The sequence below is a fragment of the Rhinoderma darwinii genome, chromosome 1, assembly GCF_050947455.1.
Source record: "Rhinoderma darwinii isolate aRhiDar2 chromosome 1, aRhiDar2.hap1, whole genome shotgun sequence".
Lineage (NCBI taxonomy): Eukaryota > Metazoa > Chordata > Amphibia > Anura > Rhinodermatidae > Rhinoderma > Rhinoderma darwinii.
The window spans coordinates 241541689-241547688 of record NC_134687.1 but is presented as its reverse complement, the minus strand read 5'-3'; the positions used below and the strand labels follow the sequence as shown (position 1 = coordinate 241547688).

Here is a 6000-nt window from a genome sequence, read left to right as displayed (position 1 = left end):
TAAACTGGCCCCTGTAAAAATAGCCTTTTGAAACTTTCTGGAAAATATGAGAAATTGCTGCTAAAGTTCTAAGTCTTGTAACGTCCTAGAAAAATAAAAGGACGCAAAAAAAAACTATGCACACATAAAGTAGACATATGGGGATGTTAACTGGTAACTATTTTGTGTGGTATTACTATCTGTTTTACAAGCAAATACATTTAAATTTAGAAAAATGCAAATTTTTGCAAATTTTCGCTAAAATGTGACGTTTTTCACAAATAAATATTTAATTTATCGACCAAATTTTTTCACTAACATAAAGTACAATATGTCACGAGGAAACAATCTCAGAATCGCTTGGATAGGTAAAAGCATTCCAGAGTTATTAGCACATAAAGTGACACATGTCAAATTTGAAAAAATCATCTGTGTCCACGAGGCCAAAACAGGCTGTGTCCTGAAGGGGTTAATATAGATAATAAAGAAGCAGGTGCGAGTTTTTAGTTCTAAACAAATACCATCACCCAGATTTTCCATTTGCCACAAAAGGCCTGTGTCTATGGGCAACCCTGTGGGAAAGATGGTGCAGTAGTATCAATTGTATACTTATATGCATGAAGTGTAGATCTGTGCTGTAACTAATACTTAGTTGTACCGCACTTGGACATATCTGTTATTTGTTTGGGTTTCCAAGTGTTTGCTCTAAAATAATCAGAATCTTACCAGAAATTTGTGCCTACGAGCTCCTTAGATGTCTGGTACTAACCACCCTGCTATTTACAGATCTGACACTGCACACTGACACTTCCCCCAGACAGCCAGTTATTTGCTGTGTTCTCCCTCACAACTATCACTGCCTCCATACAGCTGGGATCTTCTGGCAGTGAGGCAGGGATTATGTTATGCTGTGTTTCCCTCTCAGGGAGGGGTGTGGGATTTGTTTTCAGTGCCGTCCTCTTAAACTGTGCGTGTGGGGGCCGCTTGACGTCAGTCCATGGCTTATGCTGTCCCACTCACACACACGCCTGTAGTCCTGCCCTGTTAGCTCAGCAATGACGCCAAGACATCCACACTCTCTTAATGACACTCTTACCACCAAGAGGGCTGAAAGAGGAAAACTATTGGTGTGATTTTTTCCTTGTGCAGAATCAGTAAATACTGCATGTGAGGGTGTGAGAACATTCTCCTAACACCAATAATACAGTCTGCACTGCAGCATTTTTTTTTTTATTATCGCAAGGCATTGGGAAAAGTCATTATAATTAATCTAGAGTTGATGGAGAAATGTTGAACTTTGTAGACCTGTGTCTTTTTTCAACCTAGGTAGCTGGTGATGTGAGAAAACAGCACTTCAGTGGAAGTATAAGCATATAGAAAGAGGGAAAATAAATCATTTACTATAAAATAATCTAACAAATATCTGATATACTAGTCCTTCTCAATTATTTGGAATATAATCAAAAAGTTAATTTTTTTTAGTAATTCAATTCAAAAAGGGAATCTCATATATTATATAGATGCATTACATACAGAGTGATCTATTTCCAGCGCTTTTTTCTTTTAATGTTGATGATTATGGCTAACAGTTAATGAAAACCCAAAATTTAGCGTCTCAGAAAATTAGAATATTAAATAAGCCCAATTTCAAAAATGATTTTTAATACCAAAATGTAGGCCTACTGAAAAGTATATACAGTATATGCCCTCAATACTTGGTCGGGGCTCCTTTTGCATGAATTACTGCATCAACGCGGCGTGGCATGGAGGCGATCAGCCTGTGGCACTGCTGAGGTGTTATGGAAGCCCAGGTTACTTTCATAGCGGCCTTCAGCTCGTCTGCATTGTTGTATCTGGTGTCTCATCTTCCTCTTGACAATACCCTATAGATTCTCTATGGGGTTTAGGTCAGGCGAGTTTGCTGGCCAATCAAGCACAGTGATACTGTGGTTATTAAACCAGGTATTGGTACTTTTGGCAGTGTGGGCAGGTGCCAAGTCCTGCTGGAAAATGAAATCAGCATCTCCATAAAGATTGTCAGCAGAGGGAAGCATGAAGTACTCCAAAATGTCCTGGTAGACGGCTGCGCTGACTCTGGACTTGATATAACACAGTGGACCAACACCAGCAGATGACATGGCCCCCCAAACCATCAATGACTGTGGAAACTTCACACTGGACCGCAAGCAGCTTGGATTGATGCCTCTCCACTCTTCCTCCAGACTCTGGGACCTTGATTTCCAAATGAAATGCAAAATTGACTTTCATCTGAAAACAGGACTTTGGACCACTGAGCAACAGACCAGTTCTTTTAGGCTATGTTCACACGCTTAACAAAAAACGTCTGAAAATAAGGAGCTGTTTTCAAGGGAAAACAGCTCCTGATTTTCAGACGTTTTTTAAGCAACTCGCGTTTTTCACGGCCATTTTTGGAGCTGTTTTTCTATAGAGTCAATGAAAAACAGCTCCAAAAAACAGCCGGGTAAAAAAACGTCCGCAAAAAAGAAAAAAAACCGCCCCGTCAGAACAGAATGCCGTATTTCTCATTGAAATCAATGGGCAGATGTTTGGAGGCGTTCTGCTTCTGATTTTTCAGCCGTTTTTCGGCCGAAATTAAGCCATGTGAACATACCCTTAAAGGCTTAGGAAACCTTTGCAGGTGTTTTGTGCTGATCAGCTGACTAGAGTGTAACACCATGAGTCTACAATCTTTAACTTTTACCCAATATTCTAATTTTCTGAAAGACTAAATTTTGGGTTTTCATTAACATCAACATTAAAAGAAAAAAATGCTGGAAATAGATTACTCTGTGTGTAATGAATCTATATAATAGATGAGCTTCACTTTTTGCATTGAATTACTGAAATAAATTAACTTTTTGATGATATTCTAATTCATTGAGAAGGACTCTTATCCACTTTGGTCATTCTACTTGTATACACAGGCTAGAGCTGGTCACACATATAATATAGCTGTTGAGCATTTGGCGAAGAGCTATGTTCCCCCACCTCCCCATAAACGTGCACGCTCAGTCGATTGTTCATGTTTATGTCAAATGAGAGAGAGGGACAAGAGGTGTCTAGCAGTGACGTATGAAAAGGATCTGGATGTTGACAGCAGATGTCTGGGGACTGTCGGGCTGCCTTCATAAACATAATATTATTGAAATTGGGGGAACCCGCCAAGATTAATCTAATGTTTATGACAGCCTAAAGATGGCCATAGACTTTAGATAGCTGTGAGTTGAGGATGTAAGGTTTGGGCATGTTGAAATCCCACATGAATGATCCTTCTTTCCCATAAAAAATGCCATGGGTAGGGAGTTGGTAGACACCCATACACATTAGATAGTTGGCCAATTGTGCCGAAATCAGCAGGGTCAGCCAACCCTAATCTAATGTGTAGGACCAGCTTAACTGAGGACAATGAACTGCACTTTTAGGCCAAGTTCACACTTTGCATTGTGGCATAATGCAAAGTCAGATGACAACTGCAAATAGAAAAAAGTCAAAAAATGAAAAAGGAAAAATGTATGTTCATGAGGAGACAACACCACAGAGATGTGATGGATATGGCATACTGCATTTTCATAAGAAAGCAGTAAACCCTAACAATTGTGGGTTTTGAAAATGCAAAATGTTATAACGTTAAGACCACTGACAGGTGAAGTAAATAACATTGATTATCTTGTGACAATGGCATCTGTCAATGGGTGGGATATATTAGGCAGAAAGTGAACAGTCAGTTCTTAAAGTTGATGTGTTGGAAGCTGGAAAATGGGCAAGGATAAGGATCTGAGCGACTTTAAAAAGGGCCAAACTGTGATGACTAGACAACCATGTCAGAGCATCTCGAAACAGCAGGTCTTGTGGGGTGTTCCTGTTATGCAGTTGTTAATACCTAGCAAAAGTGGTCCATGGAAAGGACAACCGGCGACATGGTCATGGGCGCCCAAGGCTTATTGATGAATTTGAGTAATGAAGGCTGCCTGTCTGGTCTGATCCCACAGAAGAGCTACTATAGCACAAATTTTAAAAAAAGTTAATGCTGGCTATGACAGAAAGGTGTCAGAACACAAAGTGCATCTGCGTTTGAGGAGACCAGTCGGGATGCCCATGCCCCAGGTCTGGAAAACACATCTATGTCCAGAACGGGGGTTAAGCGAGCTGGCTTGGCTATTTCCGTCACTCCCATAGGAATAAATGGAGAGTGCCACGCAGCCACCTGTCCACTCATTCTCCACCAGGATGTGTTGGCCGGCGGCTGTCTCTTCAATTAGGACGGGGGTCAGAAATCCCCTGTTCTGAAGATAGGTGCGGGTTCCAGAGCAGGACTTACACATATCATACAATTGCGGCATATCCCTTGAACAAAGTCAGGACCCACTATGCTTGCTGTCAGCGAGTAGGGTGGTAGTAACCCCGATATAGCGGTGGTGGTGGAGATTGGAGGTACGATGGATTTTGCACACCCAGCCTGATGTGATTGAACTCTATGGCATTATAAAGTTCCATCGGCGCAGGACTGGAGGTGAACGCCTGCAGGACCCCAAGTATGGCCGTCTCACAATTAAGCAGCCGATCCCAGAGCACCTGCCTCAAATGCATAGCCACCATTTGTCCAAATGTTTCCTCCACTGTCTTCTCTGTTCTTCTGGCCAGCACCAGGGCATCAATCAAGTCCCCAATGTCCTGCTGTCCACGACCCCGCTTGCGGCCTCTTGATCTTGATCTTGAAGTTGCAATTATGTGAGAAATAGAGGTATCCTATGTCCCACAGGTATTTCTTAAAAAAAAAATCTCCATTACATTGTTTAGGAACCATAGGTGTTCCGTATTCATATACAGCTTCTATTTGGATCTGCCATCGCCGCTCCAGCCCTTGGACATGAGTTCTCTGCGAAACTTGGCATCGCTGTCTGTAAAAAAAAAAAAAAAAGTCTCTGTCAAGAGTGCCTTATTATAGGTTATCATCAGAGATATTATTTGTTATGGTTTATCTACTTTAGACCAGGGGCGTCACTAGCACCGGGCCTCCGAAGCCTAAGCCCTGGATCTTTGCCCCCCCCGCACGTGTCTATAAAAATTTATAGTAATATCACTATACATACCCTCCTTCCCGAGCGCAGCGGAAGTCCTGACGTCTGCTCGCGTCATGACGTCACGGCACTGTGCGCCTCAGGCGCACGACGTCACGATGGTGTCGGGACATCTGCTGCACCCGGAGCCGAAGAGTTGGTTAAGTGTAACATTACCGCCTGCTGGGGTCCTGTATCTAAGTCTGCCTTGTGGTAGGCTTAGATACGGGGTATAACAGATAGTATCACACATGGGCCCTGTATCTAAGCCTACCACGTGGAGGGCTTAGATACATGACCATGTAGAAATACTGTCTGATGGGCCCTATATCTAAGCCTACCACATTGTAGGCTTAGGTACAGGGCCCCAGCAGACAGTAATCTTATACTGTATAATATTACTGTTTGCTGGGGCCCCTAAACTAAGCCTAACATGTGGTAGGCTTAGATACAGGGCCCATCAGACAGGATCACACGTGGTGTGATCCTGTCTGCTGGGCCCTGTATTTAAGCCTATCACATGGTAGGCTTAGATACATGGACCATGTGTGATCCTGTCTGATAGGCCCTGTATCTAAGCCTACCACATAGTAGGCTGACATACAGGACCCCAGCAGACAGTAATCTTATACAGTATAAGATTACTGTCTGCTGGGATCCTGTATCTAAGCCTGCCTTGTGGTATTCTTAGATACATGGTCTAACGGACAGTATCACTGTCACGTTGGGTTCGTGGACCCACTGGGCCGTACCGCCTTGACGGTATGGCAGTTGACCAACAGGACACAGGTTACAGTCTATAGTTCGTATAGTGTACCTGTGGCAGCTCGGACAGTAGCAAGACAGGCTCGGCTGGGACTAGGCAGCAGGTAGACGTCAGGCGTGGAGTAGCAGGACAGCATGACTACAGCTCAGCGCGGCATTTGACAAGGATAGCACGGGT

The 6000-nt window shown here is 43.0% G+C and overlaps 1 long non-coding RNA gene across 1 annotated transcript in view; it reads right to left on the bottom strand.

Moving 5' to 3' along the window:
- Positions 1 to 4604: 4604 nt before the first annotated feature.
- The window catches only part of LOC142740644 (uncharacterized), a 58201-nt gene continuing 56805 nt past the window's right edge, over positions 4605 to 6000 (bottom strand). The window contains exon 3 of the long non-coding RNA XR_012880836.1: positions 4605 to 4898. This is a non-coding gene — a long non-coding RNA (uncharacterized LOC142740644). The remainder of the gene's footprint in view (positions 4899 to 6000) is intronic.